The 24176-nt window shown below is 37.4% G+C and overlaps 1 protein-coding gene across 1 annotated transcript in view; it reads right to left on the bottom strand.

Moving 5' to 3' along the window:
• The window catches only part of svila (supervillin a), an 81425-nt gene extending 68266 nt beyond the window's left edge, over nt 1-13159 (bottom strand). The window contains exon 1 of the mRNA XM_047159278.2: nt 12707-13159. The gene's annotated coding sequence lies outside the window, so the exon portion shown is untranslated. The remainder of the gene's footprint in view (nt 1-12706) is intronic.
• Nucleotides 13160-24176: the final 11017 nt, after the last annotated feature.

The following is a 24176-nucleotide window of genomic DNA, read 5'->3' as shown; positions in this document are numbered from 1 at the left end:
CGAGTCCTCATACTCCAAATGTTTGGGACAAAAACACAACTTTGGGTTTGATGCAAAAGCAGATCATCTTTAAGTCTGTTGTGGCCACTGGTTTCAAAGAACTCAAGTATTTCCAAAACAGCACCAAATGGCAACCGTTTACAAACACTAAATTTGAGATTGTGCATTAGTGGCCTGATTTAGTTCGAAACATTTTTGATGATAAAGCGCTCTTTGAATCTGGAGGAACCTAGTACACCAGTCCCCAAGGTGTACAAAAAGTGCAGAGTACCAAAAACATGTACCTTGTCTAGACACCATCACTGTAGTGCAATTCAGCGTATACATTCTGAACGTGCAAATATACCCTGTCAAAACCTTTGAACTGATCAGTTTATTATGAATCTCTTCATTAGTTTGCCCAGGTGAGTCATGGGTAAGGAAAGTTATGTTCCTGGAGACACACAAAAAAATGAAATGAACAGAAAATGAAAGATGAGAACCCCTCTTCTAATGATTCAAGGAGTTGCAACATACAGTATCTACAGAAACTCCACTCTCAATCTGGCAAATCTATTCACTCCCTTCTTAACTTTATTGCCATGCATGTCTCTCATGCACACAGCCGCACACAGATCCGCATGGTCATCCACTATAAATGGTGTAATACTCCAATTGCGCGGAGTCTCAAGTAGCTCTGCCTTGATCATTCATAAGAAAAATAAGGCTGAGCACATGGGTAGTTCATAAGCATTACATTTCTAGGTATCTCTCAGTGGCTAGATTTGTGTCATGCTTGGCAAACAAGTGTTAAAAAAAAAAAAAAAAAAAAAAAAAAAAAAAAAAAAAAGTTGCAAAAACTGCCTCTACACAGTCTCCATGGCTACATGAGATGCCTCACTTCATATAGAACATCACATCTTTAACTGGTTTGATCATGGTTTTAAAACCGCACAGTCTATTGCAGTACAGTTTAACTGACTGAAACAGTCACCTGTACTTGCCAAGATGCTTTATTACTCATTCTGTAAAGAAGATTGAATCCCTGTAAAACAGACATAATTGCTAGCAAAGCTTTATTATGACAAAAACAAACAAAAAAAAATACTTTTAACCACTGACACCATGGAATGATCTATATATGAAGGATACACTTTGAATTAAGGACAAAATGTTCTCAGGCTAAGAAATGCCCATAAGGCTGGAAATCATGTAACAAGTTAATACTAATCATACCAATCGGTAGCTACTTCAAAGTTGTTAAAATTTAGACATAAATAAGCAAATGGAAATATATAGTCATGTGAAAAAATAAGTACACCCCATGGAAAAAGTTGGCTTGTGTTTTACATTTGGACAAGCCAACATTAGATCCTCTGCCTATTAATGAAGTTGATACACTATCAAATGACACGTAAAATTGATATTTTGTAGTAATTTTCACAATCTAAATTAACGAAAAAAAAAAAAACAGATCAGCCACATGGAAAAAGTAAGTACACCCCAATATTCGTCACACCTTCAAATCCATAAAATTAGAATCAGGTGTTGAAGATTGGGTTCCAGTGATCAGAACCTGCTTAGGGAGTCTTATTTATACCCCTCTCATATCTAGTGTCTGGTGTTCCTTTTGTTATTGAGGTGTGTGGTGTCATCATGCCAAGATGTAAAGAGTTCTGTAATGCCTGCAGGAGAAAAAAAAAAAAAAAAAAAAAAAATTTGTATGCCTAAGAGTCTGGGAACAGATTTAAAAAGAAAAAAATGATTTGAAATACATCATTGTAAGGAAAATGATGGCAGATGTCAAATGACTGCCAATTTGTCCAGGACTTGCCGTCCCAGCAAATTCAGCCCAAGTGCAGACCATCTGATGCAAAAAGAAGTTTCCAAGAACCCCAAAATTTCATCACAGGATCTGCTAGTAAGGCTTGCGACTGCTGATGTCAAAGTGCGTGCGTTTACAATCAGAAATAGGTTGCACAAATCTGACCTGCACAGGAGGCGTGCCAGGAAAAAGCCTTTGCTGCCTAAAAAGAACATTAGTCTTGGTTTACAGTTTCCCAATGAGCATATAGGCAAAGACCAGGCCTTATGGAATGATGTGCTCTGGACAGACAAATCAAAGATAGACTTGTTTGGCCACAGTGACAGCAGACATGTTGGACACAGGCCAAAGACAGCTTTTCAGGAGAACCACCTCATACCTACTCTGAATCACAGTGGTGGAAAGTTATGGTTTGGGGTTGCTTTGCTGCCTCAGGGACCTGACCGCTTGCATTCATTGTACATTCACCATCCACTTTATTAGGAATGCCTGTACCCCTGCATTTTTTGCATTGCACTGCTACCACATGGTTGGCTGATTAGATAATTGTATGAATGTACAGGTGCATAGATGTTCCTAATATAGTGGATGGTGAGTATATTATTGATGGAATGACTATGAAATTAGAAAATTAGCAGTGTGAAAGAAATGTTTAAGAATGTGTTCAGGAAAAAAAATGTGCTAGACAAAATGTTCAGACCAAAAATCTCCAAGGACGTCTTCTTTATATATGCGGCTGTGACTCAGGTGGTAAAGCGGGTCGTCCACTAATCGCAGGGTTGGCGGTTCGATTCCTGGCCCACATGACTCCACATACCGAAGTGTCCTTGGGCAAGACACTGAACCCCAAGTTGCTCCCGATGGCAAGTTAGCGCCTTGCATGGTAGCTCTGCTACCATTGGTGTGCGAGTGCTTGTGTGAATGGGTGACAGAGACACAGTGTAAAGTGCTTTGGATAAAAGCTCTATATAAGTGTGCCATTAACCATTTTATATAAATAAATATTTTTTAAAAAAACCCTGAGCTGTGCAAAGTGACATTTGCTACCAACGAGTCAGCATCAACTCAATGTTTCATTTGGCTAGTGGGACAAGCTGTTGTAGGCTGAATAGACAGGCAAATGTAAACATGTGTGTAGTGACATCACAGTGATGAGAAATTCAAGATCAGCTTAGTTTAGTTGCAGCTTAGCTTTCATACTTGGACCGTATGGACTAATGAAAGAAAAAAAATATACCCAAAGTTTAATGCTTTCATGGTATTCCAGGATGTTACACTTGAACTCTCTCTACAAAAGCACTTTTTTTTTTTTCTATGATTATTTATGCATAAGCTTATTTATCTTTTTTTCCCCAAAGCCAGGAAAATCCAGTTCTTTATTATATGGGCTTGTTAAGCAAAAGTATGCTATAAAATCACTCCTGAATCATAAATCACTCACTAGAACACCAACGCAGGTGTGACCTCATCCTCAGTTTGTGTAGTTATGCATACACACAAATTTACAGAATACGCACTGAAGAGAGCGTGTCTTTTCTGAGTGTATATCTATGCGCACACATGCACTTTGCCTTGGGCGGCAGTTTGGTTGTGCCCCAGATGTGGCTGTTTTCACTCTGAGAGAGGAAAAATAAAGAAGGCTTAATTGAAAAATCATGTTTTTGCTCTCCAAACAGAATAACTCAGATGAAGCCCAAGCCCTCCCTCTCTCTGGGACATCCCTGTTACCATAGCACTATCCCAAACTTCAGTGCTGTTGGGGAACATCTTGGCTGTAACATCAAGACCTAGCCACATCTCTGATGACTCCATCTATGATACAAGTCTACACTCAGCCATACCGGACAGAGACACAGAAAGAAGAATCTACCCATGTCATCACATAAAGAAACATTCTGTATACATGTTTATTCTTTTGTTGGGATTGCTAAAGCCATATTAGGGAACTGAGGAACTTACCAGCTTATGTACACACCATTTTAGAGAACTGAAATAGTTTCAAGAGGGGTTTAAAAAAATAAATAAATAAATAAATAAAAATAAATAAAAAAACCCACAAGCTTTCTAGTGGCCACCTTTAAGTCTTAGCAGTATAACATGAGGAACATGTATGAATTCAGTGCAACATGTTTATAGAAGTCAGACAAAACAGGAAACTGTATCTCCATTTTTCTAAGTAGTTAAAGTCTTGGCATGACTAGTCATATAAAAAGGAGGAAGAGTTATGGTGTCCCTGTGGTAGCTGACTCGCTGCATTGGCTGAGGTGCATTACTAAAAGATTGAACACATGTTGCCCTAAGGAGTTGCTCTTTTGCCATTTTCAGATCTCTGCAAGCTTAGCCTATGACACACTAAATGTAAATCAGCGTCATGAACACAATTGGTTGGCAATTTGCATTTACCACAAACACACGACGATCAGTGCTCCTAAAACTTCTGTTTTTAAGTTGGTCAGAATTTTTTTTCTTTTCGGTTTGGCCTAAACATTTACACCCAACTAGACGGACTAAAAGATGGATACAGTGCTGCTTGAAAGTTTGTGAACACTTTATTTCCTGCATAAATATGTCCAAAAAGTAGATGAAGAGAACCCAGTTAAACAAATTTGACAAAATTATTATACTTGGTAATTTACTTATTGAGGAAAATGATCCAACATTACATATCTGTGAGTGGCAAAAGTAGGAGAACCTTTGCTTTCAGTATCTTCCCCCTGGTGCAGCAATAACTGCAATTAAACATTTCCGGTAACTGTTGAGTCCTGCACATCGGCTTGGAGGAATTTTAGTCCATTCCTCAGTAAAGAATAGCTTCAGCTCTGGGATGTTGGTGGGTTTCCTCACAAGAACTGCTTGATTCAGGTTCTTCCACAACATTTCTATTTGATTAAGGTCAGGACTTTGACTCGGCCAATCCAAACTAACTATTTCAAATTAATTTTTCTTCTTTAACCATTCTTTGGTAGAATGACTTGTGTGTTTAGGGTCCTTGACTTGCTGCATGACCCACTTTCTCTTGAGATTCATTTCACAGACAGATGTCCTGACATTTTCCTTTAGAAGTCACTGGTATAATTCAGAATTCATTGTTCCATCAAGGATGGAAAGCCATCCTGGCCCAGATGCAGCAAAACAGGCCTAAACAATGATACTACTACCACCACCACCACCACCACCACGTTTCACACATGGGATAAGGTTCTTATACTGAATTGCAGTGTTTTTCTTTCTTCAAACATAACCCTTCTCAATTAAACAAAAAAAATTCTATTCATCTATCCACAAAATATTTTTCCATTAGCCTTCTGGCTTGTCCACGTGATCTTTAGCAAACTGAAGGGCAGAAGTGTTCTTTTTTTGAGAGCAGTGGTTTTCTCCTTGTAACCCTGCCATGCACACCATTGTTGTTCAGTGTTCTCCTGATGCTGGACTCATGAACATTAGCCAATGTGAGAGAGGCCTTAAGTTGCTTAGAAGTAGCCCTGGGTTCCTTTGTGACCTCGCAGACTATTACACGTCTTGCACTTGGAGTGATCTTTGTTAATTAATTACTCCTGGGGAGGGTAACAATGGTCATGAATTTCCTCCATTTGTACACAAGCTGTATGACTGGATTTGGTGGAGTCCAAACTCTTTACAGATGGTTTGGTTTTGTAATCTTTTCCAGCCTGATGAGAATCAACAACTCTTTTTCTGAGGTCCTCGGAAATATTTGTTTGTGCCATGATACACTTCCACAAACAAAGTGTTGTGAAGATAAGACTCTGATGGATCCCTGTTCTTTAAATAAAACAGGGCGTTCACTCACACCAGATTGTCATCCCATTGATTGAAGACACCTGACTAATTTCAATTTCAAATTAAACTACTAATCCTAGAGCTTTACGTACTTTGCCACTCACGGATATATAATTTCGGATCATTTTCCACAATAAATAAATGACTAAGTAGAATATTTTTGTCTCATTTGTTTAATCGTGTTTTCTTCGTCTACTTCCAGGACTTGTGTGAAAATCTGATGATGTTTTAGGTCATATTTATGCAGATGCATAAAAATTCTAAAGTGTTCACAAACTTTCAAGCACCATGAAGTGCAAAAACAAACATCTTATAACAACATTCACTATTTAACCATGACTGAAAGACATGTGCACTGAATTTCTTTCAAATACATTTCTTTGTCTTCATTTTGTCTTAAGTGCATGCAAACCTTGCATATACTTTATACTAAATATAGCAATGAATCAATCGATTTTTCATTTTGCTAGGGAGTAGTGTTTCCTTCTTGCAGTGACCCATCTATAACACACTATCAAATAAAGAAAAACAATAGCAAGCTGAATAGTCTCTAAAACAGGCACACGTAAGCACTTTTTCCAGCTCCAGTAATCCATGATGTAAAGCCAGAGTGGCTCATTAGTGATCAGCACATCTGTGCACCTTATGTTTGTTTAGAGTGTCTGTATGTGCAATACTTGAACTAAATAGGTCTATATAATGTGTAAAGTCTTAGACTTTAAATGTGCGTGTTATACAAAGTTTGGTTATATGTATGAGGGGCAGCTAACAAAAAATAAACAAACAAACAAACAAACAAACAAAAGGTTATACATCACTATAGTAAGGATGAGAATAACCCATACGGAAACAATTAACGAGTAAAAACACATGATTCCCTTACCTTGCTGCCAACAATAACAATTCACATAGGCTAATAAAATAGAGCATCTTTCAACAGCATTAGGAATATATAATTACTGAAGGGTGTAATTATCTTATTGTACAGAAACTCCGCTAACTTCCATTTTTTTTTTACCACTTTTTGAAAACCCTATGATTCAACTTTGCTTCCTTACCATGACCACTAACAATCACTCTAGTTAACTAAATAACATGTTATCTAGGTACTAAAAGAGCTCAGTTACCATAGACAATCAAGAAAAATATCAGAAGCATCTACACTCATTGGGAGGGCAACTTATTATTGAGAATGTAAACTCCTTTACATTAACATTTTAGTAGCAATTGAGAGTGAATGAAGGCTGTTTAATGTGCACCTCAGGAAGACTCCATTAATATTTGACACAAGCCTATAGACAATAATTGGCTCTAAATATTCTAGCAGTGGCCAAACACACCGACAAGGCTAAAACAAAAGAACAGTTTTAATGTTATGGCCTGGAGAGTGAAAAACACAAATGGATAGTAAATGCTTGCAATATAAAGTTTGGAAATGGCAGAAATTCCACAAGACTATTCCATCCAGCCATATTTGCAAATTAGTTCCACATTATAGAAGTCAAATGAAAAGACATGGCCATGCACACAGCAGAAGAGAATCAGACTATATGATGGACCTAATGCAAAAAGCAGGAGAGCCTGCATGTCGCAGCATACACTAAACGACACTTTCATCACCGTCCGGAGAACAATAGCAGGTCTCAGAGGTTTCGAGCTGCCTCTTAGACCACAGTGAGGGAGAGTTAGCTGGAGTAGGATGAGGCTCCAATCCATCTGTTCTCCAACCTCACCTCCTGGGCCTCTATCGATGACGTAAGCTTATGTAACAGGGTCAGCTGTAATTCAGGATTGAGCGGTGTCCTAGAACTGTGCTCTAACTCAACAACGTTAAAGGAAAGTTGACGTTAAAGGAATTTATTTAGAACGAGCTATGTAACAAAAAACTGGTTTAAATTATCTTGTTTGATGAGTAGCAATGCATGCATAAAGCCAATCAAATTCATTACGAGAATCTGCTCTGGTTAATAAAAGCCCATTTTGTAGTCATCCTTATTTGAAAGTTCTCACTGTTTTTGCATGTTGCCTCACACAACAAGGGAACACTGACTGACATCACACCAGCCCATCACCGATTATGCTCCTGTAACAGCACACCTTGATGCGTTTTTAATTCTCACATACAGTCATGTGAAAAAATAAGTATACCCTACGGAAAAAAAAAAAAAATAAATTAACATATGTGGACAAGCATTTGATCCTCTTTGAAACGGTGCCTATTAATGAAGTTGGTGCATGTTCAAATGACACGTAAAATTTATATTTTGTAGTAATTTTCACATTTTAAATTAATATAAAAACAGATCAGGTCACATAGAAAATGAAAAAGCACACCACTACATTTATCACACCTTCAAATCCATAAAATTAGTATGAAGATTGGGTGCCAGTGATCAGAACCTGCTTAGGGAGTGCAGGTGGAATCCATCTTATTTATACTCTCATATCTAGTGTCTGGTGTTCCCTTTGTTATTGAGGTGTGTGGTGTCATCATGGTAATATCTAAAAAGAGTTCTGTAATGCCTTCAGAAAAAAAAGGTTGTGGATGCCTAGGAGTCTGGAAGGGATTTAAAAAGATCTCCAAATTATTTGAAATACATCACTCCATTGTAAGGAACATAATCTACAAATGGCGCAGATTTCAAATGACAATTTGCCCAGGACTGGCCGTCCCAGCAAATTCAGAAAAAGCCTTTGCAAGACTACAGTTTGCCAGTGAGCATATAGGCAAAGACCAAGCATTTTGGAATAATATGCTCTAGACAGACAAATCAAACTTAGAAATGTCTGGCCACAGCAACAGCAGACATGTTAGGTGGTGACCAAAGACAACTTTTCAGGAGAACCACCTCATACTAACTGAAGCATGGTGGTGGAAATGTTATGGCTTGGGGTTGCTTTGCTGCTGAATTCTGAATCATATCAAAAAGTGCTTGAAGATAGTGTGAGGCCATCTGTCCAAAAGTTGTACCAAATATGGACCATTCAACAGGATAACGAACCTAAGGACACTAACAAATCCACCAAGGAATGACTCAAAAAGAAGAAAGAGGGTTATGCAGTAGTCAAAGCCTGGATTTGAATCCCATTTAAATGTTGTGGGGCAGATTTGAAACAGGCAGCACATGTAAGAAAACCCTCAAACATCTTACATGGAACAGTGGTCAAAATTCCTGCAAGCCTGGTGAATTATGCAAAATGCCTACAAGAACTTATTTCTGCTAAAGGGGGCAATACTAGCTTCTGAGGCAAAGGGTGTACTTTTTCCACAAGAGAATATCACATCTATTGATATTTCTGTTGAATAAATGAAAAAGCTATTTCCTTGTAGTTTTGTTCAAGTATATTGACTTTATTAATAGGCACTGACACTGTTTCAAAGATGATCAAATGTTTGCTTGTCCAAATGTGTCAAAAAAACCAACAATTTCCATAGGGTTTACTTATTTTTTCACATGATTATAATATAAGATGATTCAATCTTCTCCTAGACATTCTATTCTGTTTCACTGTCTTTCAAACACTTCTTACCCTCCAAAATGAATAAACTGTTTTCGTTTGCTATGAAATCATTGTACGCAGTGAGAAAGGAGACCTTTCCGCACACTGTCACTTTAAAAAGGCAATCACATTTCCTTAAGTAGGTCATATCCTTCCTCCCAATGTTCCAAAAAGGAATGGAAAAAACATAAAGAATCATAACTCATTATAACAAAAACAAGCAAGTTCAATGGGCTGCATCAACATCCTGTGACCATGCTAGGGGATTAATTAGCTGGCCAGCAGAGCAACATGACCGCTCTAAGCACCTTCAGAACACTGACCTGCTCCAGCCATCATCTCTGAACACAGCAGGGGCTCAAGTGATGGAGATCAGTGTTAAAATTGATGAATTTCACTGTGAGTGTCTCTGAAGGATATACAGTGATGTCCAAAAGTCCACATTGAAAATCTGGGATTTTTCAATTATTTCCAATTTTTCCACTTAAAAGGAAAAGGATTTAAATTTTAAGATATTGAAAACAAAATAAATATTCAATATCTTGAATACTCACTGTAAGATTCTGCACCATTTCTAGGTCCTTATTTAAATTTAAGCAAATTTGTGCTACTGACCATAACTAACTAACTGCTTTGTACAAAATGCCAGATTTTCCTCAAAAATGCCAGATTAGTCCTTCTCTCTTCTACTGAAGCATGTTCTCAGACTCTGATAAATACGATCTAAAATGGATCAATAAAAGTTCTGTACAAACTTCCGGAGGCCATGCCAGCTCGAGTGGACACCATCATTAAAGAAAAAAGGGACAAACCGGATACAAAAGAAGTCTAAAATTCATCCAAAAATGTCTAAAAGTCCACTTCTCACTCAAGTTGTTATCAGTAATATAATTTGTAATGAAAATTGATGTATTAAATGAGAAGAGAATGCAAAATAGAAGCATTTTCACTAATGCTCAGAAGATTTGGACCCCACTGTATATGCCAGTGATTGAGAGAGAGAGATTATATCTCTACCTACCTATATATACACACCTAAATCTCCATCTATCTATCTATGTATATGCATTAAAATTGGTTAAACATCCATTAAAAGTCCAGATGCTTAAATATACACCAACAGCCCTGAGAGATAGCTGAAAAGGAAAATACAAATGCTATAATATTTCTGCAGTTCATAGTAAAAAGTGAAAGGCTTTGAGTACAGTGACTTCAAACGGGGTGTAGTAATCCATCTGCAAATCAGAGCAGAACAATGGCAAACCCTGAGGCAGGATGAAAAGGCTTCAGGTTTGGCAGAGAACAGCACAAGCCAGGGAAACATATTTGAGGGTTCACTAAGCAAAGTGTTCTCTGGTGCCAAGGCCTTACACCATAGCCTGCTCTAGGACATGCGCTATCCAACACATGCTCTAGTACAGCGTTAAAAACTTTATCTGGAATCTCCAGTGCATTTAAAGCTTTCTACACCAAGTAATAGTAATGTTTTTGCATCCCTAGCCCTAATTTAACCGAGTTGAGCAACTGACGTGGTCTATGGCAAATTAAAAACTGTGAAACAGACCCATTCTGAGAAAGTTCTCTCAAAAGGGTTGAATAGCACAAAATTAATACACCACTATAACAATTTGTAAAACCAGTACAATCAAACTCACTGTGTACTTTCAGGCTATTAAATGTGCAGTCTGCAGTTTTGGCAGAGATCAGCTCAAGCTGGCTGTTTTGAAACTCAAACTACAAACAAATACAAATCCCCTCCCTTCACTGTTCTATCCAATGCCACGCACCCAAAACACATGTATGTGTGCTGCCAAGGCAATGATGCCTGTATGCTAGTGAACGAATGGGAGCTTTTTTGAGTTCTACAGACAACTAAACATTGTTTCCTCGTACTGATTGGTTGGATTATCTTGATTTGAGTAAGTAGATAAGATTTTATTGAAGGCTGCCAAAATGTGACAAGATCATCACAAAAGGTGTTCCCTGACCTCACCTTTAACGCCAAACACCCCCCCCAAAATAACACTTCAACCCTCTTACATTCAAGCAACACTACTCAAGGCACCACTACTCAAGCGCATCATCTTTGCTACTGTATATATGGAACTACATTATGGGCTGTCATATGACTACTAAAGGATGAGAAAGCCAAAACCAAGCCATCCATCGATTCATACAAAAAGAAGACTTTCATAAAAGGCCTCAAATATCATGCGTCAATCTCAGAGCTTGGCCATACACACTCACATTGAGCATAATGTTGGGTATCAGATCAGATAACTTTCACCTACAACTAATTTTAAAAGCATTTGCTTTAATTTTTCATATAATATTTGTGTGAAAGTAAGCAAAACTTTATAAAAAAATAAATAATTTTAAAAATCTGTTGTTATTAGATACACTAATAACCTACTCTGCACTGCTCCGTGTTTGAAAACATGATTCATGAACGCTTAACTCTGGGTGATAAAAATGATCTAGCTTGATGTTTGAGTGAGATTTGTTAACATAAGAAGAATCTATTCCCATTTAAGACAGATGTTCTCTCAATACAGCTTTGACACAATCATGTGTCTTATTAGAGGACAGACCCTGCATGGTAATAGCCAGCTAGCTAATTGAGCTAATGTTAGTGAGGAACAAAATTTGGTTGTGGTTGTTGTATTTTTATTCATTCATTTATTTATTTATTTATTTTACAAGACTGGCTATGGTTAAATATACCACTAAAAATATAACAATTAAAATTTAAATTGTGAAATCCTATTTGTGTCTACTAATGACAAATGTGAGCTAGCTTGCTAGCAGTCACCTAGCCAAATAAACAGGAAAACGATTTGCATATTCACAAAATAAAAGTGATTCTGTTACAGTGTGGGAGGCACGACGCTGGCATGGTTTGGGTCTACTTATCCTCTGAGACGGAAGGGTCACTGCAAATCAATACACCGTTCTTTCACCGAAACATCTCTGATGGGAACGCTCTCTTCCAGGATGACAATGTTCCCATGAGCAGTGCACAAGGATCTCACTGCATGGTTTAATGAGGATGAAAATGATGTAAATCATATGCTGTGGTCTTCAAAGTCTCAAGAGTCCAACCCAGTGGAACACGTGTGCGCGTGTTTGACAGTGCTCGCCATCATCATCATCAAAACATCAAACAAGTACAGTGTTCATCCTTCCAGTACAGTTCCAGAGACTGTTCTCTGTTCTGGTGGATAGAACAGACCCAACACCTCACTATACTGCCTTTACCCTTCATTTCTGACCCTTCTGCATGTCTACATGGATCATTTTGAATTGTTACAAATGATATGTTCATAAAAGACTTGAAAATAGTGTGGCATGATAGCAAAACAGCATCTAGGCACACCATACACAACCCACAAGCATGCACTGAAAGCTGAAATGAGAAACTTACATTTCAGTAGATGTTGAGAATATTAAATGCACTAATTAATGAATTAGGCGTCGTGGGTGGTCCATACGCACGCGGGAGTGTTGCTCGGTTTAAACATAATGCCGCACAGAACAGAAAGAAATGAATTCTTTGTATATGAGAACAGAAAAACGAGTAATAGACTGCTGTGATAAACTTACTTCATCAAGTGTCTATCCTCTGAAGTGCTATCAAAACTGCCGGAATGTAGACGAGCTCCAGCGGCGTGTGTTTGTGGAAATTCAGTCTCTTAAGCAAAGCGGCGCGTTTTGGCTCCTGACGTCACAACTTCATACGAGTTTAATAAAAACAAAACAGGACGCAGGTCGTGTGATGTCCTCTAGAAAAGAAAAGAAACGCTGCTTTCTCTAACTAGCTTGTGAAGAGCAGTGGAAGCCTCTCAGTGTGTGTGTGTGTGTGTGTGTTAGAGAGTGTGAGAGAGAGAGAGAGAGAGAGAGAGAGAGAGAGTGTGAGTGAGTGCCAGTCTCTCCTGCGCGTCTCAAACTCGTCCACACTGTTGCTCTTCTGCTCTCCTGCAGCAGCTTCCGGCCGACGTGAGCTTACTCTTAAAGGGCCGAAACCTTCTTCTCTTCTTCTTCTTCTTCTTCTTCTTCTCTCTCTCTCTCTCTCTCTCTCTCTCTCTCTCTCTCTCACACACACACACGCACACGCACACCTTGATGTTTGATGATGATGATGTTATAACATCCTTTAGTTTTAACGCAATTGACATTAGTCTTGATGACGTAATTAATTAATCTAATAGTGCAATTAGTGAAATGAGTGTGAAATTCAGCATGTTAAGAAAATGATCTTGTTACATACAGGTGCATCTCAAAAAATTAGAATATCGTGGAAAAGTTTTTTTTTTTCCTGTAATTTAATTCAAAAAGTGGAACTTTCTCATTTTGTAGATTCATTACACATGAAGGGAAATATTTCAAGCCTTTTTCTTGTTTTAATCTTGATGATTAAGGCTTTCAGCTTACGGAAATAAAAAATCCAGTATCTCAAAATATTAGAATAAAGAATTTATAATACAGAAATGTTGACCTTCTGAGAAGTATGATAATTTATGCACTCAATACTTTGCATGAATTACTGCATCAATGTGGCGTGGCATGGAGATAATCAGCCTGTGGCACTGCTGAGGTATTATGGAAGCCCAGGTTGCTCTGATAGCGGCCTTCAGCTCGTCTGTGTTGTTGGGTCTGGTGTCTCTCAGATTCTCTATGGGGTTCAGGTCAGGCGAGTTGGCTGGCCAATCAAGCACAGTAATACCATGCTCAGAAAACCAGTTACTAGTAGTTTTGGCACTGTGGGGAGGTGCCAAGTCCTACTGGAAAAGGAAATCAGCACCTTCGTAAAGCTTGTCAGCAGATGAAAGCATGAAGTGCTCTAAAATCTCCTGGTAGATGCTGCATTGACTGTCTACTTAAGAAAACACAGTGGACCAACACCAGCAAATGACATGGCACCACAAATCATCACTGACTGTAGAAACTTAGAAACTCTCCACTCTTCCTCCCGACTCTGGGACCTTGATATCCAAATGAAATAAATTAGCTGATTAGAGCTCTTCTTGGGTCGGCATTGCTGTATTATAAATTCTTTATTCTAATATTTCTGAGATACTGCATTTTTCCGCAAGGTACAAATCAGATATTCTACAAATGTAACTTTTTTTTAAAATACATAATTATGTGCTACCAACCATTAATAAGTTCCAGTCTGCCATCCCCTGTTTAAATATATACACTGCTTTTCAATACCCTCGCTTTCTCTCAATAATGTATTTGTATTTGAATGTGTTTATGCCCTGACCCTTTGTTCATACTCTTTATATTCTGTAGATTTTAACACAGATGCTAGTCCAACAGTTATTCGATTAGTGTGTACTCAGTAGTTTCCTGTGTATGTATTGTTTTGTATTGCATGTATCATTTTTCTGGCACTGTAGTTTTGCACAAGCATCCTGGCACAATGTGTGCTGCTATCATGTATCCAGAAACCCAGTATAGTATTATACATGGATAGGCTGACAATAAAATCACTGGCTTCCCCTAGAGCGTTTTATGGTTCTAACATGTCATCTTCTCGTGTGCATTGTTTGGGGTGGTGCACATTTGTGGTTGACTTATAAAACTCATAACTATAATGGAAATTGATCAACAACAACCATTGAGAAAACATAAAGAATATACAGCCACAACCCAATGATGTTTGAATAACTCTCAGTGTCATATATAAAAGATCATGGTAAAACAGGAAACAATTGCATATGATACGTCTATGGTTTGTCATCTACTATTAAGAGTGTATTGTAGAAAATAACAAATAACATTACACAAAATTTTGTTGTTACAGTTATTCCCATATCTTGGATGTTTCCATTATACATCATACAGAATAATGCTCTTACTTTCATTTTAACCCCAAATTCTCTTTCATCTAAATAAGTGGATTGTAAAACTCCTAGAGACAAAACACCGCAAGGAAGGTGATTGAAAGTCAAGCACTGAATAGAAACAACATCTAGAAACCAACCTTTGAATAGTGAGAATGACCAGAGCTTTCAATATTATGATACACAGGATTATAATATTTACAGTCCACTTTCCATGTCATATGTGTGGTGGCCTTCACATGGTCACATTTTGACATTTTCTACTATACAGTACTGAAAACTAGAGACATGAACTGAAATATGATTCTCTGTTGCATGTACCTCAAAAGTTCTAGCACTTTCAAATCTACTTACCTCCAAAAGTGAAAAGGGAGAGGTTTGCATTTGAAGATTTCATTCTAACCACCAGTATTTGATTACAAACTAAACTGATGGTGCATAGCTATTCAGCAACTTGCTCAAAGTTTAGCATTCATTATGTGAGGAAATGACACTTAGCTAGCAAGGCTTTAGACATGTTTAGGCAGCCTGGCTGTATTTATTAAACTGAATTCTTTCCAAGCATGATTTTTTCAGGAAGCATGATATACCTTTTTTTGTCTTGTCTGTCAGAATTCAGCCACAGAGACATATGACGGGTTTTCCCCAGACTGCCACACATACAGTATACTGTATATAGCTCTATCGTTATGACATGGTGTGATGTCTTGTTATTCTGTTCATCAAAATAATGAGTACATACAAAAAAGTGTGAATGATTGACAAACCCCTGAGCTACACAGGGGTGTTAGAACATATAAAGCATGAACAGTTGGATCGAGATGTGATGGAGACCCCATTCTTCTAAATGCTCCTGCACACAACTTACACACAACATAAACTTGCAAACTAGCAATAGAAAATCAACATATTGAACTAGACAACTCGGTTCTTCTTTTAAATTTTCTTGACCCCCCCGCATTTTATTTTGTCCCCATAATTTCTTGTACCTGACAACAATGTCTGAGTGTCAAGAGTTAAATATCTTCTACAACACACGTCATTCAGCCAAATTAACAACATTTCACACGGTATACATTGTAAGGTCATTTGAAAAACTAGAATTTATTCATGGTTTGTGATTAGTTTCATTTCTTCATTACAAACATGCAGTAATCTCTTTCACTACAATTTTGAGCTAAACACAGAACACTGATCAGAAGACTTTGTTGGAATGCCCTGCTTAGGAGGTCAAGCTGAAGTGCCAGGACTGCAGCTCTGGATCTGCCTCAGTGACTGTAAAGATAAAATGCAGCTGTTGAAAACTGTAAATAACGCTGCTAAACAAATCCACATTTTGCATACCGCAAAGACACCGATTTGACTGGGATTCCATTTGACAATTTGATCCATGAGAAACATATGCATCCTGCCCAGAAAATTGTGGTCTTTGGTCTCTGAGTCTGTTTGACATTTTACCCTGTGTGCGCTATATGAGTTAGGGATCAGGAAGCTTATAAATTCTGTTACGCTACAGTTGTCTCAGAAGGAAAGATGTTCCCAGAAATCTAACGAAACGCAGGTATTCCTTCACTACATTTCTACAGAAAGCGTCCCAAGTGCCTCATAAACAGCCGTGATCTATGAACACACCTGTTGAACATATCCAGCTGAACAGGTGCCATTTGAATGAATACTTAATGACTTGGTTTTTCATAATTCTATACAAATCAACAACTGTCCTTTCAACAGAATAGAAGTTACTGTGAGACTTTGTAATGAGAGGCAATGAACACAAGTAATAAGGGTAGGTATAAACTGAAAGAAGAAATACAGCAAAAATCCTCTTCTCATTTAAAAAAAAAAAGATTTGTTCTAATAATAATAATGCACAGTGTTGTAGTTCTCAGAAAGGTTCTGTTTGTTTGCTAGGAGCAGGAACATGACTGTGACTTATGAGGAAGTTGAAGAGACTAGGCGTCTCAGGGACATACAGAACACTGGTTTCATTCATTTGGGAAGCACAAATGAATGTATCTGATAAAACACTGTTAAAGGTCGATCATACAGGCATTGTCGAAGGCAACAGTATTGACCTGTATGACTGAAGGTGTATGAGTGTGTTTGTGTTTGTTGTTGTCAAGAAGTTATAGCACAATTAGAAATAAAAACATAGATATAAATGAGAGACTAAGAACAGAACTTTGAAAATGTAATCCTCTCAGTAAGTAATGCAGTCACATACTTATGGTCAATATATTTTCACCTGGGCGCATGGTGGCTTAGTGGTTATCACGTTCGCCTCACACCTCCAGGGTCGGGGGTTTGATTCCTGCCGTGGCCCTGTGTATGCGGAGTTTGCATGTTTTCCCTGTGCTGTGGGGGTTTCCTCTGGGTACTCCGGTTTCCTCCCCCAGTCCAAAGACATGCATTGTAGGATGATTGGCATGTTTAAGGTGTCCATAGTGTATGGGTGTGTGAATGTATATGTGATTGTGCCCTGTGATGGATTGGCACCCTGTCCAGGATGTACCCCTCCTCGTGCCCGATGCTCCTTGGGATAGGCTCCAGGTTTCCCTGTGACCTGAAAAGGATTAAGCAGTATAGAAGATGGATGGATATTTTCCCCTTTTAGTCTAAGAAAAGAGATGTCAAGACTATTAGAATCAATGGGTTTCTTTGAGTCAGCGGAGAGATTTTAAAAATGGGATAAGTTGAGAAAAGCCCATGGAGTAAAGAGGAGTGGGGGGGAAATCAAACTCTTTAAAATTTGAACCGACATCTGTTCAAATATATAGAGAAGAGAGTACATTGTGTGAGTTCTTGTAAGATTTTGAAAGAGGAGCAGTTTAAAAAGAAAAGTGCCCAGTTTAAGTTTAAAATAAAATAGAGAGACAGAAAGAGCAATGCAAGTGGATAAAGGACAACGTGCCATTGTAAGTATGCTGGTTCTAGTATTAAATTCTGTAGTAGTCATAGTAGTAGTAGTAGCAGTAGTGTTCAGAACTATGATACAACATGTTAATTGAAAACACAAGGTTAACCTGATAGTTATGTGATGTAGAATAACTTCTAAACCACAGTTTTCTTAACATGTCCTGTTCAGTCATTTAAATTATACTCAAGTGTGGTCTGATCGTCAAAACAAATCTATCCAAGCCGTTTTGTAGTTTGCAGCTGACAATCTAAGAAGTAAATGATCCATACAAACTTACTGACTGGTGTCTCAGGTGTAGGAGACACCAACGATTTCATACAGAAGATGTCAGGACTATTTAAAGGTGGTTTAGCTGAACTGTAAAAATATAAAAATATCACACAAATTACATGGTGGTGGGCAAGGTGGTAAAAACCGACCGGTAATTATACTGCACGTTAATTATGTAGGGAGCTGTAGAGATGTAGCTCTACCAATAAAAAAGGAGGAAGAATAAACACCACACAAAGACAGATATTTAACCAACCTGTTATTTATGCATCAGAAAAACAATTCATTTGCAAATATAAACATGCACATGCCTAATAGTGGACTACATTAGCATTAGTAGCATTTTGTTTTTATCAGCAGCAAAGGTACATTCGATGACCTCTGATGATTAGAACAAATGTTTCGTTCATTATAATTTATGTGAATTCATTTTCCAGATATTTTTTTTTCTGAAGTAACTTAAACCTGAAGCCAACAGAAGTTGGTTAATGAAACGCTCTCAGTTAAGGACACAACAGTCTCACAACCGTACAATCACTAGATCAGAACCCTAATCTCTGAATCATCAGTAATAGTAATATTAATAAAAGTGACATATTAGTAGAGATGGAGGACAAGAAATACAGTTTCCCATATGAGTTTACCTGCAAGTGTAAACAGCTTTGCTAAATAAAACCCCAATGATAAACAGATCTTATTTACAGAGTGTTACATTAGGGTTGACTCAGAGATGCTGAACATTTAATTTTAGTAATATTACTATGTCAGGTTGACCAAAATGAGGGTAATGTAAACTAAGTTTCAAGCATAATTCTATGTAGGTTTAGTATTATTTTTGTTCCACATATGGAAGCTGTAGAATTTCATTTGACCTCTTTTTTATTATTATTATTTTATTATTACCGTATGGTCCATTTCTTACAAAGTAACCAAACTGAGTTTTATGAATAAAGCAATATAACAAAATAAGCTTTAGTTTGACTACTTATTACTTACAGGTTGTTATTTACTACAGAATAGAACCATTTTCTGACTATGACTAAAATGATTGTGTAAGGTATGTAAGATCCAGTACAAAAATTCACAAAGTTTAGATACTAATTAGAAATTCATATCTTTCAGGACTGGAAAAACAGCAGATGTTTAGAAGCATCAGAATGCATTTGTATGAATAATGCTGCATAATGGGGATGGCATGACAAAACATATAAAAAAACAAAAAACCCACTGACCCTCTCAGCCTGCTGATCATTTATAAATAAATAAAAAGATTCTACATATATGCCTGAATGACTGAATATTACATTCGCTGCAGCTACATTATTTCATGTCAGTTGAGTAAATTGGCCAAAACAACAAACCAAAAATAAGCTTCAGATGAAAAGTGCCCTGTGACCTGGAAGAGCAGAACAAAGGGAAGTACTGAGTAAAGATCCAACACGACAAACAAATGAATTATTTAAACAGTTTGTGCATTGCATGGTTTGTAACAACACCCACTCGAAGACAGACAGCATACTCTATACAAAACAATACAACACCATGCATTCTGGGTTTTTAAAAATTCTTTCTTTCTTTTTTTTTATACAGAGAGACGCTTGTGAGAAAAAAACAGGATGGATGGAGCACTGGGGAAAAGAAATGAGAGATTTAAACAGAAAGGAATGCAGGAGTGTTAAGGGATGGAGAGACATCTGTATGCTGAAAAGCCAGAAAATGAATAACAAGGGAGGGTGCTGATGGCTATTACAACTATAATAAGAATGAATAATAAAGTGTGAAAAAGATATGTCAGACATAGTGGCTAGAAAGTCAGAGATACGGGAATCTCTTGTGAAAGTGATGCCAGTGTGTGTGTGTGTGTGTGTGTGTGTGTGTTTCTGTAATAGATTGTTGTGTTTATAGTTTACGTAATTAGAAAATATTTTGTAATGCATCTGCATGGGATGATAAACTAATCCCTTAAAACCCATTATTGTAGATTGATTATATGCAGACTTTTCAGAACTACTTCAGTCACTCACATCACATCAACTCAAATAGGAGAAGATCTGCTTATTGAATAAATGTTTACTATGTTAGTAGACCTCATGCTTTTTGCCAACAATAAAACAGACAATACAGAGAGATACTGAGAGAGGGTGACATTAATTACAATCTCTACTGAAGGCAAACCTTCCTTAATGGACATACAGGGTATTGCATGACTGTACAAATGATATGTGTACAATATATGGAAGTCTATATGTAAATACTTTGAACATTAAAAAAAAAGCTAGGAATCCCCTGAATAAATACTGAAATACTGATAGACGCCATAATGCATAGACTACATAATATACGTACATGAGTTCCCACACTGTGTGTGAGAATTTTTCTATATCTGAAAGCTGTATGAACAAACGGAAACTCAGTGTTGCTCAGTACAACATTTACATTTATAATATTTAGCAGATGCTCTTAGAGAAGTGCATCTTAAGGGTACATTAGTATACATCATACACATATTAGTGTTTAGGGCTCATTAAGTGCTTAGTGGATTGAAGTAGTTCTCTGCTTGAAGATAGACAGTGAGTCAGCTAATTGGATAACCAAGGCAAGTTCATTTCCCCACCAGCACATGAGTGCCAGTGCATGAGTGCCATTTTTGGCTTTGCAGGCAAGCCCCAGTGTTTTCACATCATCTGATGTAAGCAGTTATAGTTATAGGAAGTCAGTGGAAAGAACACAGCAGTGGAATGATGTGGGTAAACTTGAAGCGAGATAACAAATAAGTCAATCAGCTGCATTCTGGATCAGACCTCCCAGGATCAAGCTGCAATAGATCAATCTCAAAATTAAGAGATTGAACAACCACCTGAGTGGTCATAGAGACAAATGACCAGATCCTCCTGATGTTATAAAGGAGAAACCTGCATGAACGAATCAGGCTAGCAATATGAGGCGAGAAGGATAGATGGGTGTCCTGAACTATCCTAAACTATAAGTATAAGAACTATAAGTCTGTGTGTATTGCCAGATGGTATGATCTAAGAGTTCTCAGAAAGCTATTTAGTTTCAGAAAGATTAGTACAAGTGTATAAATATTATATACAGCAAGTTATAGTCATATCGTTAGATCCTAGGAAGAAAAACTACTCGAACATCTGTATTTAGGCAGGATACATGTGTATAAAAGGTAAGAGGGGTTTATACTATAGAGAAACTAACATGATCTCAGACTTGCAAACTCATAGTGATTTGCATGGCACTCATATGAAGAGTTATTAAGGTTCATGTAAAGGTTAGATGCAGAGAAACCTCATGTGTTCAAATTAGTGTTTTTCATGAAATTGTGTTTAGAGAAACAGAAATGTCTAGAAATCATTAATATGTTTTAAAATGTAAGGACCAATGGTCCATTAAAGGTTCTTTGAATGGTTTCTAGCTTCCTAAAGGGGTTCTACCTGAAACCATCTCTGACAGGAACCCCCCCCCCCCGTATTGCAGGGTTCTACATAACAATATTACAGCTACCCCATTCCCTATGGACTGACCATAGAACCCATCACACAGTAAAATCACCCAGAGTGTTTATATGAGTCCAATGGACTCATATAAACAGGTCATGTCAGGTCATGCTAACCCAAGGTGCAAACTGAGCCATGCAATGATACAGTATATCAGTAAAGAAAACAGGCTCCAAGTAGAGATGTCAATAGTTATAAGGAGTAATAAAAATATGAAGGAGTAAATTATGGACAATATCCAGTAATCACTCTAATCCACTCTAATCTTTTCCTCTCCAGTGGGGGATGATGAATAATATTACTGTAGATGAATATGCTGACTCATTGGTTTCTTTATGAGTCAACATGTCCATGACCACTGCTCTCTACTGCATACATTATTCAGATCAGACCATTCAGACACTGAATGCACCAAGACCTCAGCCTGAACGTGGCCTCCAGTTACTCTCAGTAAATAATTAATAAGCATCTACTCTCTCTTTCTCTAATATCAGCAGAGAAAATAGACAGAGGGAGAGGTGGGAGACAGGAAGACAAACATTGGATATAGAAAATGGTTTAATGACAATTTATGGCTAAAAGTAGTTAAGAAATAACTGCACGTTGGGAGAAAGACCATATATGAAGCTTCACCTTCTTCCCAGTTAACACCGTATAAACTCCCATCTCTCCATTTCTCTAAAACAATGGTTCTCAACCAGGGGGGCAGGGAGAGATCGGAAGGGGGGCACAAATTGTTTTCAAGAAAAAAACACAGACTGGGCATTATTTGGGGACTGTGTATTTTACTGCTTTTCAAATAGAATGTGCATAAATGAAAAACCCCACATTCCCTCTCCCGCTGTATTTTATTTTTGCTGGAGAGAGGTGGAGCTTAGCCTGCCTTTTATCTAGCTGTCAGTGCAGACCAGTGTTGCCAACTTGGCGACTTTTCAGACCCCTTTAGTGATTTTTTTGCACAAAAAAAATGTTTCTGGCAACAAATCTAGCGACTTTTTGGAAAAATCTTTGTCGCCAGTACTGTCCTGCAAGCGCAAGGTCTTGCTTTCCCGCTACACTCACACCTCTCTCTGCGTCTGCTCTGTTCAGTGAGGGGCTGAGAACCGGAGATTTAACAATGTCATGGATAACGAGACGCGTCCTTCCTCCCAATTTACACAATTCCTATGATGTGAATGTGAACGCAAGACGAATGGAATGCAACATGTTTTACATGTAAAATATTACACGTTATTACAGACTAGTTCTCTTGTTCATAGCAGTTATAGTGTTCAGAAACATCTTTGATCATTCATGTTCCATACCTGTCTGTTATATAGTTTTATAAAAGTCATAAAAGTTATGATCTATCTATCTATCTATCTATCTATCTATCTATCTATCTATCTATCTATCTATCTATCTATCTATCTATCAAAACAGATTATAGATTAGGTATATATGTATGTATGTATATATATATATATATATATATATATATATATATATATATATATATATATATATATATATATATATATATATATAATTTACAAAAGATTGAGAACCTCTGCTCTAAAATATTTAGAAGGCTGCTTTATAGATTTTGATCCCTGATGAGCAAGCCAGAGGGAACAGTGAAGAAAAACTCCCTAAAACAACATGGATTATGATGGTGGATTATAATTCATTACAGTACACATGTGTAAAAGAGTAAAGGGAGTAAAGGGAAAGGGTATTTAAGGTACTTACTGTGGTAAAAGGATGTTCAATATGAGCAATAAGAGTCCTGGGATAAGCACAGTCTTTATGATTACAAAACCAGTTCTTAGGTAGAATGCTACAGTATCCAGTTAACATTATCCACTAAAGAAAATGTGAGTCTTGGGCATAAACCGTTTTTATGAAGTTAAAATCTTTCGGGTCTCCATGTGGGACCATCTACAGCAGCAGAAATCTCTGAGTGGAATTAGAGCATCAGGAGGTACAAGGTGACAGGAACAACAACAGTAGAAGTGTGTCAGGATTTGGTACTGGCATCACACCAGGCACAGCTCACCAAACCATTTAACCTGAATGTTTAACCTTAAAAGAATATTCAATTATTTACTAAAAGCTGTCTACTACAATGAGTCTCACTCCACTTGATTTGTCCTGCAAGAATTCCCCACACTGTGGTAGGAATAACATCAGCTGCTTCTCTTAACTTTCTCTTAGCACGAGAGATCAGGAATGCAACATTCACACATAAAACTCAAGCCAATTATTAACAGATGCATGCTGAGATGAAGCTGACATTTGTTTATCAAGCAGAACATATAATGAATATATGGGGATGATGAAATGTGTACTGTATGGTTGTTGGAAAGAGCAGGAGCAGAAACTGAGCTTTTCAGGTTTTTTGGCACATTGATGTATAGAGGACTCCATGAGTACTAATGGTAGATATAGTAAAAGTTAAGAACAAACAATTTCCTAACAAACAGGAAATAGTTTAAATAGTTGTTGTCTAAACATATATAATTGAAAACAGTTTCTGGAAACTGTAC

This window comes from Ictalurus punctatus, chromosome 13 (assembly GCF_001660625.3).
Source record: "Ictalurus punctatus breed USDA103 chromosome 13, Coco_2.0, whole genome shotgun sequence".
Lineage (NCBI taxonomy): Eukaryota > Metazoa > Chordata > Actinopteri > Siluriformes > Ictaluridae > Ictalurus > Ictalurus punctatus.
This window is presented reverse-complemented; position numbering and strand designations above follow the sequence as displayed.